This window comes from Castor canadensis, chromosome 9, assembly GCF_047511655.1.
Source record: "Castor canadensis chromosome 9, mCasCan1.hap1v2, whole genome shotgun sequence".
Lineage (NCBI taxonomy): Eukaryota > Metazoa > Chordata > Mammalia > Rodentia > Castoridae > Castor > Castor canadensis.
This window is the reverse complement of record NC_133394.1, coordinates 67,978,062-67,990,102: the sequence shown is the minus strand read 5'-3', so window position 1 is coordinate 67,990,102 and position 12,041 is coordinate 67,978,062. Positions and strand designations below refer to the sequence as shown.

Genomic DNA, 12,041 nt, shown 5'->3' with positions numbered 1-12,041 from the left:
CCTCTACTAATTTGTATGACTGCTAAGAAGTAATCCACAGACACAGTGAAACATAAAATCCCTTTGTTCATCTCTGCATGGGGCTTGATTCTCATTTTTGGGACAGGGTTTTGCCTCTTGTTTTTTTCTTCTACAAAACTCAAAGTTCTCACCATAGAGGAAAGAGAACATATAAGATCATCCTTTTTTTCTTAAATCATACGTCCAGGAAGATTGTTCTTTCAGAAGCCTGAAGAGAAGTTCTGAAATACCTGCTGTGCATGAATTGATGGTTGGGACAAATTATTGAAAACTCAGCATTTCCTAAGCAGTGAGAAGCAGAGTTTCCTAACTACGGAAATAAGTTTTGGAAACTCATCTATCTTCCTCTAGACTGGAAACAAATCATGATACATTTAGCATCTGTTTTACTTTTTTCCTGCTGCATAAATATTCCATTCTCCTCAGCATATTATTTCTTTCTCAACAAGTTAGGGGAAATTTAACAACATAAACATCTGCTTTTGCCCACCCCAGGGTCCATCACATAATTCAGTACTGATATTCCCTCTGAGAAAGATGAACTCTTTCATAGGGACATGGAAACTATCTTTTAATTATCTATGCTTTTTCCTTGGGTGAATTTTTTTAACTTATTTACACATAGGTATTGTATTCCTTTAGTGATCTGGACAACAGCTATCTTCACCACTGAAAATTGGTTTATTAGATAAACCTTTGGTATACAAGCAGCAAATTGCTTAGCTCAGCCTTACTTGTCTTTGATGAGTTTTATAATATTTTAGCTAGGTCAATGGCTTAAGACAGTTTTCTAAATTCTGTTTGTAGTTATGGGTTGACAATTGAGTGTGAACTTTTCCTGGGCCTTTTTGGTTGAACAACATGAGAAAACTGGTCAAGAAATGTTTTGATACCTACCTTATTTGAAGAGTTGTGACATCATATCCTTTCTTTCTATGTCTCTTTCCATTTCAATCTTTCAATCCACTTCCTCACCTGTAACATCTCTATCACTTCATTGTTAAGGAGAGAAGCCAGACCTTTGTGTAAAGTTTCTCCAACTGTTCACTACAATAGGATTTGCAATTGTTCCAGATGCTTGAAATGCTACAGAAAGTATAAAAATAAGACTAGTGATGAAACTCACACATTTTCTTCAACAATAATAGTCCCCAACTGGGCAGGAATAAGTCTTGAAAATAGTTTCCTCTAGTCATTCTCAGTATTGAAAAAAATTTTTGTACTCTTATCTCACACTTATGTGCATTAATTATTGTTTTAGCAAAATATTTTGTTGCTGCTTAGAGAATGTTAACTTTTAGAAAATGTATTTTTATTTCATTCAGAAAAATTTGAATTGAGTAATATTTAATTTATTTTTCTTAATCAAACACAAAGCAATATCCACTAAAACTCAGAGAAAAGCAAGGAGCCTTGGCAGTCAGTCAGTGCTCTCCTTATCTGTTTCATAGAACCCACATATAATATCATCAACTAGGTCAAGAATTGAATTAAAAACACATCCAACAAAGTCTTTAATAGAGTTATTTGCTGTTCATTGGTCCTGAGCAAGAAATTTGCAATTCTCTTTTGAAAACCTTCCAAATGAGCCTGAGCACAATCACTTGTGATAATATTTACATGAACAGTACTAGGAAGCCAAATTGTTTTTTTAAACAAAATTATTTTCTTGCTTTTTTGAGGTACTAGACTTCACAGAACAGACTTAAAATGTTTTTAATAAATCAGTTATGTAATTCTTATGCATAGGAATTAATATTCCTACTTTATTTATGCATTTGTAATATTTGTTTATTTATTCATTTCTTGGTCCAAGAAGAAGTGGAGCTGAGCTTAACTTACTTCTTAGTTCTTAGTACATTGTAGTTTTATCTTCATATTTTTACTCATATGCACTCTGACCTTAAGTCTTTGTTCTAATTAAAAATTATTACAAGGAAAAATGTCCTTGTATTGTGAATCTTTTTCTTTCCTCAATTCTTTTACTAATTTCTGGTGACCATATAAGTTGCCTTACATAAATGTAACATTTAGCTATATAAAAATAAATACAAATATCTCTATAAAACAAAAGTTATTTGAATATATTGTTACACATGGTTAGTTCTATATATTTGTATGTATCTGATGCATATTAATCCAGTTATCATGTTCTGTGTATTCATTCCCTGGGTTCCACTCTCTATGATCTATAGCAATGTCACAGAGAATACATTCAATTTATAGCCCATTAAGAACCCATTAAAACACTTTTCTTAGATGGGATCAATGAGTCATAGAGCAAACATATACCTAATTATTTTGAGCATGATCAGAGAGTTTTGAGAATGGAACTCCCACCAGCAGTGCACCATTACTTGCCAAGATTTGGCATAATTTATTCTCATAATTTTTGTCACATAATAATGTCATATGAACTCTTGTTAAAAATTTCCATTTCCTTGGTTACTAGTGACTTTGGGAATATTTTAGTATGTTCACCGGATTCTGGAACTCATCAATTTTAACCCCTAACTAATGCTCCATGCCTGTTTTTTCAATTATTCTATCACTTCACTTATAACTTTTTAAAATATGCCTTCATTTTTTTCAATATTTTGATGATTTTTCTACCACAGAATCATATCAGCATCCCTGAGTTGTGGGTTCTGAATACTGCAAGCATCTTTTATGTCAGTCCCTTGTCTACTTATCTCTAATGCCTTACCCTGAGAAGACATTGTTGATTTTTCTTCATACATTCTCTGTTGTCAAAACCCATTTTTCATCTTCTAGTTTGGGTCTTGTCTAGAAAGACTTTGCCCAATGAATCACCAATATATTTACCTATAATTTCTTCCATTAGCTTCATTACTTAACTACTGCCTATCTACCTATATATAGGCATAAGGAATGGACACATTTATATACTTCTAGTGAGTCACTTCTCTTCATAATATGATGAAAGAATTTTTTCATTTTTCACATGTCAGTTTTCAACACACACCCATGCATCATTTTATTTTCTTGGCCTATTTATTTGTCCCTGCTCCCATATGGTATGAGCCTTTATTTAACTAATAAAGTTAAGTATTTCTTAAAAGCTAGTAAGACAAGCCCCTGCTCTTTCATCTTACTTACTAAAATTCATTTAATGATTTTAAAAGAATCTCAGTTTGTTACAGGTTCATGTTAGTACAATGAAGACTTAAAAATCATTATTTGTGGTGCACTTGTCTTCTTCCATGTCTAATATCATATTCTATACTATTTCTTCCTTTTTACCTTGTTCAGTATCATATAGGCTTTCTTTTCTCCAGCATTAAAAACAAGCTATTTATCCTGTGGAAAGTTTACCACAAAAGAGAGAAAGGAAAATGCTTTGAAGGAAGAAGGCATTGTGTATAATTAGTGGCTCATCTCCTTCCCTCAGGATTTCAAGTCTATGATCTGTCATGAAGTCTTCATCCTCAAACAAGTAATGAAGTTGAACCTGAATACAACTAACATGGAGCTGGCCATAGTGCAGCCTGGTGAGAATTTCCACATGTTCACAAAGGAAGAACTCAAGGAGAATTAGCCAAGAACTTTTAAGGAAGAATGATCCTCAGAACTTCTCTGGACAATTCCAGTTCTCCTAATTGCCCTTAAATATTATTTCCATATCCTATTCTATGTAAAATCTCCAGTGTATGTGCATTTTATAATATCTATACATGAAGACAGTTCTGAACTAAAGAAAAAAACTTTTTAAACCTGCTATTTAGAGTGGAGTGTAGCTCATTATTTAATTATTACATTTTATTATTCACTTAATGTCTATAGAATCAGTAGTAAGGCCCTTTCTTTAATTTCTCATATTGGCAGTACATTTCTTGTGTCTCTTTTTTCTTTTCTTTTCTTCCTTGTTTAGTCTGGCTAGGTGTCTATCAAATTTATTGATCTTTTCAAATAAACAGTTTTTGCTCAGTTGATTTTTCCTATTGGTTTTTGTTTCCGACATATTGATTTGTGCTGTACTTTTTAGCATTTCTTTACTTCTGCTGAGTGAGCATGTGTCTCACTAGTGGCAGTTTTAGGGGCTGTGTTTGGGTTGAACTTGGGTCCCAAAACTCTTGGGATTCTGAAATAAGGCTGAGGTCTTGGGCTTACCTGAACTACAAAGAAGCTAAGAGTCCTGTTGGTGTGGTCCTGAGCCCTAGGAGGGTTGGCAAAAATACACAATGACAAAAATAGAGCCTCTCCAAGAAATGTTCCTAGGAAAATTGGATATCTGCATGCAGAATACTGAAATTAGTTCTGTTACTCTCACCCTATATAATATCAACTCAAAGTGGTTTAAAGATCTTATTGTAATACCTGAAACATTGAAACTAGTGCAACAAAGTAGGGAATACAGAGCAACTATTAGACATAGGCAAGAACTTATTAAATAAAACTCCAATAATCTACCAATTAAGAGAAAATACTGACAAGTGGGAGGACATGACATTAAAAAACTTCTGGCAAACAAAAGAAATGGTCACCAGATGAAAGAAGTAGTCCCAAAGAAAATCTTTCCCAGGTGCACATCTAACAAGGGATTAATAACCAGAAAATACAAGGAGCTCAAAAAACTAAACTCCTCACAAAAATCAATGATCCAATTAAGAAGTGGGCAAATGAAGTGAACAGAGTTTTTTCAAAGGAAGCAGTCCAAATGACAAAAAAAAATGAAGAAATGCTCAACATCTCTGACCTTAAGAAATACAAATCAAAACCAAATTAATATTCCAGTTTACTCCCCTAGAATGGTTATAACAAAGAACACAAACAGTAACAAATGTTGTGGGGGGGTGGAGAAAAAGGAGCCATCATACACTGTTCTTGGGAATGTAAATTAGTGCAAACACTATAGAAAATAGTGTGGAGGCTGTTTAAATCTGAAAATAGAATTCCCATATGATCCAGCAATACCACTCCTAGGTATATATCTGAAGGAATGCTAGTCAGGTTATAATGAAGACATCTTCACACCCATATTGATTGCAGCATTATTCACAATAGCCAACTAGTATGAAAACAGTTGATATGCCCCAGAAGAAGGAAATTTTGTCATTTGTTGGTAAAGTAATGGGACCAGAGAGGTTAATCTTTTTTGGTTTTGATGGTACTGGAGTTTGATCTCAGGGCTTTATGCTTGCTAGGGAAGAACATCAACATAAGTGAAGTTAGACAGGTTCAGAAAGCCAAAGCCCACTCTCATATGTGGAATAAAGATCAATACAAATAAAAGCAATATTATATATTCATAGAAATATACACAGAAAAAGTATGTAAAACTTGGACTTCTAGAGGAGACCAAGAAAGAAGGAAAAGAAGCTGAGAAAGATAGCAATTAATAATGAAGTACATCACATCTATGTAAGAACAAGACAAAGGAAACATGCTGAAAAACATTGGCCACTTTTCTGAAAACAATGCAGAATAGGGGGAAAAGGAAGAGGAAGTGCAATGGAGGGTCTTACATTGCCTTAAATACTGTATATGTACAGATATAAATACCAATGCAAAACCCCAGTGAACAATGAACAGACACCTAACCAATGAAGGAAAAGAATGAAAAACAGGTCATGCTAGGGGAAGGTCACTAATGGAAGAGGGAGTGTAAAACAAGGAATTAGAGAAGGTGAATATGATAGAAGTACTTTCTAAAAAATGATGAATATGGAATTTTTAACCTGTTGAAATCAGTATAAGAAGAGTACTAAGGTAGAAAAGAGAAAAGCAGAGGGAATGTACCAATTCATTTTTAATACATATATACATGGAAATGTCATAATGAAACTCCCTGTATATGTATGTTAAAGAAACAAATATCTTCTTTCAAAACCAGAGGACAGGAAGGTAAAACAGGTGCTGTCTGAGGGTTGGTACAAGTGGGAGGGAAAAAGATGTAAGGAAAGTATGTGGAAGGTTGAATATGGTGGAAATATTATGTACTCATTTATGAAAATGGAAAAATGAGACCTATGGAAACTATTCTTAGAATTGGGAGATTGGGGATAAAGGAGAATAATGGAGGGGTGAATTTAACTATTTTGCATTGCAAAAAGTTTGTAAATGTCACTATGCAAATCCAGTACAACAACATAATGATAAGAAAAATAAAAATAAAGCTATATACCATGTGAAACAGAATATGGAGCTGGAAGTAGTCACAGATAATCAGTTCTTCTTGGGAAAAAAGTATTTGGGGGTGGTTATGGATGAGAATGAATGTGGAAAAAGTAACAAAGGCTGAGAGCAGGGATGGGAGCCAACATCCCAGAGGAGCAGAACTAGCACCTACAAGAGGTGTGGTGAGGTACAAAGGCTGAGAGCAGGAGTAGGGCAACAAGCCAACCTCCCAAAATGCGACCAGTGGTGGATCCCTGAGCTGGTCTTGTGGGAGTGAGGGAGGTACTCAAAATTGAATTTCCACAACTTGCAGGAGGAAAAGACAATGAGACAGAGCTGCAGCTATATGGAAATGCAGCTTCTGCTTGGTGAAAACAAGAGCTCTAACCACCTTGCATGAACTGGAAGTGAGTTATCTCAGACCCCGTTTGCAACCTGCCCTGTAGACAGAAGGAATCAAATACTGCTCACAAGATAGTCACCTGGTGAGACCACTTCAGAGTTCCTGCTTGTCACGGACAGCCTATAAGACAAAGGAAAGTGGGAAAAAAAGAAAAAAAATTCCTTCAACAATTTCCACATGTTCCCCACAAAACTCAAGATACCAAGAGCCAATATCATGATTGGATGCCAAAGGAATAACTTCAAAACTTTTACCAAGCAGACTGAACTTTATGTTTTTGGCATACCTGGTTTTTTTCTTTATTTTTCTCCTTTTCTTGTATTATTAACTTTACCATCACTATTTTCTTATCCCTACTCTTACACCCTTCGTGTCCCCTGCTTTTCTTGCTATACAATCCATTCTTCTCCCTCCCAACTACTAGTTCTGCTCCTTCTCATCCACTCTCTACTGATCTTTGCCTCCTCCTTCTGTCCTTCTCCAACCTGTCACCACATTACTCCTCCCTCTTACACACTCACCACCCACTGACTAGCCTACTATACCAAACACACACACCACTGGCCCCCTGCAATATCTCTCACAGGCACCTTCCAGTATAACAGTGGAAATATACCTCAAAACACACACAGGCTATAAAACCCAGCAGACCCTACACCTCTTCTCCCACCCACCCCCTTTATTTCCCACCTTTTTAGTGCCACCTTTACTAATTACCCTAATTTCTATATGTAGCCTAATAATCATAACAACTCCCCAAATCCCATTGTTTATAGAAATTATCACCAAAGCATTTTCTATATAATATGTAAACAACTGGTCTGGCATTGAACCTGCGAATTTGTTATTGCTAATTTAAAACTCCAGGAAAGGGACAGAAACAGCATATCAACCTAGCTAACAACCAAGTCATTCAAAATACAAAACCTAAATCAAGGGAAAGAATAAAGGTAATTAAAACTACCAATGAGCCAATCAAGGACATAGTTGCATAGTAGCAACTGGAGCAATGGGGAGAAAAAGAGGGAAGGGAATTACACTCCTCAAAAACAAAACAAAACAGTTTAATAGAGGATATAGTGGGAAATGAAGAAAATGGATACCAAGTTCCTGATCAAAACAAAACAATGATAAATTTCACTAATGAGTCCAGTGAGGTACACAAAAAGTTCTCTCAAAGAAGAATCATGGAAGAGATTGCTGAGAATTTCATGAAGAAGATACTAGACATGGTTAACCGGAAGGTATAAGATGTACTCAAGAAATTTCAAGACACCACAAATAAATAACATAGAAGAAACAGAAACAAATAAATGAACTTAGAAAAGATTTCAATAAATACCAAAGTGAAACAAAGGACAATATAAAAAAGAGATATATGAAATAAAGAAGACAACACAAGATAAAAAAGGGGAGTTGAATAAAGATATGGAAAAACCTCAGAAAAACGAAAGAGCCAGAAGTTGTGTATATAAAAAGTCCCTTTAGTCAAACAAAAAACACAGAGGAAGGCCATTCTAGCAGACTAGAACAAGTGGAAGACAGAATAGCAGAGCTTGATAATAAAATAGAAATTAAAGAAAAAGCAGAAGAATCCTTAGTCAAACAACACAAGAACAGTGAAAGGAATATGCAAGAACTAACTAACTGCATCAAAAGACCAAACCCAAGAATCATGGGCATTGAAGAAGAGGTGCAAGCCAAAGGGATACATAATATATTCAATAAAATAATAGAAAATTTCACAAATCTTGAGGAAGATTTGCCCAGTCAGGTAAAAGAAGCCTCCAGGACACAAACAGACTTGACCAAAATAGAACCTGTTCATGGCATATTACCATTAAAACAACAAGCACAGAGAATAGAGAAAGAATATTAAAGGCTGTAAGAGAGAAAAAATAACATATAAAGGTAAACCCATCAAAATAAAAGCTGATTTCTCAACAGAAAACTTAAAAGCATGAAAGGAATGGAATGAGGTGTTTCTGGCACTGAAAGAGAATAACTTCAGGCCAAGGATACTCTACTCAGAAATATTATCATTCAAAATTAACAAAGCAATCAAAATCTTCCACAGTAAACAGAAACTAAGACAATACATGACCACCAAGCCACCACAACAGGAGATTCTACAAGGAAAACTTCACACAGAAGATGAAAGTAAAGAAAACCATGAGTGGACTGTAAGTATTAAAATGCAGGAGAAGAAAAGACAAATAATCAGAGAGTGGCAGTGACTTGGCTGACCACAATCAAATCCTTAAACCACAAAACAACAAAATCACCACATACCTATCAAGATTAACACTGAATGTCAATAGACTCAACTCTCTCATCAAAAGACCCTCTTTGGTAAACTGGATTAAGAAAGAAGATCCCACAATGTGTTGTTTACATGAGACCCATCTTATTGACAGAAATAAACACTGGCTTAGGGTGAAAGGCTGGAAGAAGATTTACCAAGTCAATGGCCTCCAAAACCACACAGGAGTAGCAATATTTATATCAGACAAAGAAGATTTCAAACATACATTGGTTAAATGAAACAAAGGAGATCACTTCATACTAATAAAAGTGGCAATGTGACTCATGTTATTACACAGGCACCTGCAAAACTATGATTATTGGAGCACTAGTCACAATAGCCAAGCTATGGAAACAACCAAGATGCCCCAGAAATGATGGATTAAGAAAATGTGCTACTTATCCACAATGGAATTTTATTCAGCCACAAAGAATGAAATTTTGTCATTCACAGGTAAATGGACGGAACTGGAGAGTATAATCTTAAGCGAAGTTTGTCAGGCTACAAAGGACAAAAATTGCATATACTCCCTCATATGCAGATTATAGACCTAAAACTAATGCAGTAACATTATTAGACATGGGTCACACACTAAGGGGAGACTGCACACTGGAGGGATATGGAATAGGAAGGAAACCAAATACTTGAATGTGGTTGATGTGCTCACTGTATAGGAATGAATGTAGTAATCTTCAATGGGAAGGGGTCACTATGGGTATGGGACTAGGAAGCAGTGAAAAGGTTTGGTGGAGATGAACCAATTTGGGTGGTAATATATATATGCTTGGAAACATCACAAGGAATCTCCCTGTATAGCTATGTTTATCACAAACTAGCAAAAACACTATTTTTTCTTATCTTTTATGCTTTTTATTCTACAAAATTGAGAATGAGAGGGCAGAACAGGTTCTGTCTGGAGGTGGGGGAGATCAAATAATGTATACACATGTAAGTAAATGAAAAATAGGTACACTATGTGTGTGGGTACTTGTGCGAGGGGGATGGTGAATAAGAGATGAAGGTGAGGGAATGTGGTTGAGAAGCTTCATAAATATATATATATATATATATATATATATACATATGAAACAGAACTCTTGCAATTGCATTAAGTGGAGTGGGAATGTACATGTGCTGAGAGTGAGGAGAAGGTGGGGCAATCTAATCAATGTAAAATGTGAGGCTTTTTGTAAGTGTCACGATGAATTCCCTTGTACAACAAATAAATACTAATAAAATAGAAACGAACAAACAAAAATATGAAAAGGGAAAACTGGAAAATGTGTTATCTGCAGCAGGCTATGAGAAGCTGCAACATATTTCTGGGGATCTAATATGGCCCACATAGCTACAGAGTTGTGTGCACAGCACAGAGGGACTTTAAAATGTGCCAACCCATAGCTTTGGTTGGCTTTAAGGCTCTATGCAAGCAGGAAATGAAGGCTAAGCTGTAAATTTCCAGAGCACGCAGGGAAAACCCAGTACACCCAAACGACACTCAGCAAAGTTTGGAAGACAAACTGGTTCAAGTTTGTTTCAATTTCCTGTGCAATCATTAACTGGTCACTAACTAAGTGGAGACTATCACGGTTGCACATGAAAATAATGTAGATCTAAAAGAATTAGTCCAGGAAAGACATTAAACAAAGATTTAATAAGAATAGTAGCAATAACATAACTCTGGTGAGAAGTGAATCTGATTTTAATGGTTACCACTTTGTGTTTCTTAGTATACGTGGATGGTTCAAGAAAAAATATGATATGAAAAAAAATTAGCCATTTCCCTTATTTCTCCACAGCACTGTGGTATCATGGCAGGCTGGGATTCTGGTCAGTGCCTGCCTTGAGCTCACTTTTGTCAGTGAGTCACAGCCTGGCTTGTGACCCTGCATTGGCCTGGCAGAAGCATAGTGGCTCCTCTCTCTAGCTGCACATTTTCTTAGCTTGCAAAGTCATGTGGGTGGTAGAGGTAAAAACCCAGGCATCCCCAGGACCTTTGGGGGGACATGGTCTATGAAAGTCAGGAAGTTGGAGCACAATTTGGGACTGAGAGGAGAGGAGGGAGATGGCCTGGGTGTCTGCCATCTCTGCCCTTGGGGATGGGACCATGAAGGAAAGCTGTTCTGCACATTTGCATTATGCACTCAGTCTAAAATGTTTTACTGCAAACTGTTTTGGGCACCCTTGAAACTCAGTGTGATAGACAGCATCTTCTTATTCTTACATAAGAAGCATATCATGTAGTAACAGCTTTCTGATGACCAAGAGGTGATGTACCATTTTCTCAGCCTGCAAAAATACTAAATTTTTTAAGAAAACAGAAATATAATGCTGATTTTGAACTCTTCTCAAAGCAAGGGGTGGATACCCTGGCTTACATTGTTCTCCTTGAGGAGAAGCTTCTCCCTGTTGTGCTTCACACTTTCTGGGTTGAGGGTGACAATTATATACTGGTACAAAGCCATGGCTTGCTGCATGAATTCCTTTTCCCTTGAGTTTTCTCTTGAGTTTAATCCTTCCTGGAAGAATGTCTAGGGGAGCACTGAATAGGATTCTCTTGACAACAGGAGAGCCTCCCCTCTATTATGTCCAAGAAGTGGAAGCACATACATACAGAGATGCCAAGGAGTGCCTAAATCTTTTGTGAAACAGATTGGGAACATCTCTGTTTTTCTTTGGAGATACCTTCTAAGTTGGATACTTATGTGTTTGGTTTTCTTACAACTCTTTATACAGTATGGTTTTCTAACATTCATTTACAAGAACATCTGAAACAGCTCTCCAACCTGTGTCACTTTTGTGATGACATCCTAAACAGTTACATTAGGCTTAGTCTCAGAGATGGATGACAATTTTCACCAAGGCCCTCAGCTTCCTCCTCAGAAACTGCCAACACTCAAATTCACTCCAGCAGAAGAAGAGAGTAATTGCTTACAACAGCTATCACCCTGACAGTCGGCATGTTTTGTAGCCTAAGTCTTATGATTGTCTAGGTAATTTCCTACACTGAGGATGTGAAGGCAAAAAGAAAATATTGCTGTTAGGTATATGGAAAACTCTAAAAACAAAAATAAATTTCTATGACATCTGTTTTTGTTTGTTTTGTTTTTAATAAGGAAGCTTATGTTCTAGTTTGGCAATGCACTTTAAATAAAGGTGAATTGTAAATGAATG

The 12,041-nt window shown here is 36.0% G+C and overlaps 1 pseudogene; it reads left to right on the top strand.

The window, feature by feature from the left end:
- Positions 1-7,749: 7,749 nt before the first annotated feature.
- Positions 7,750-11,819, top strand: LOC109678220 (metaxin-3 pseudogene; annotated as a pseudogene).
- The last annotated feature ends 222 nt before the right edge of the window (positions 11,820-12,041 follow it).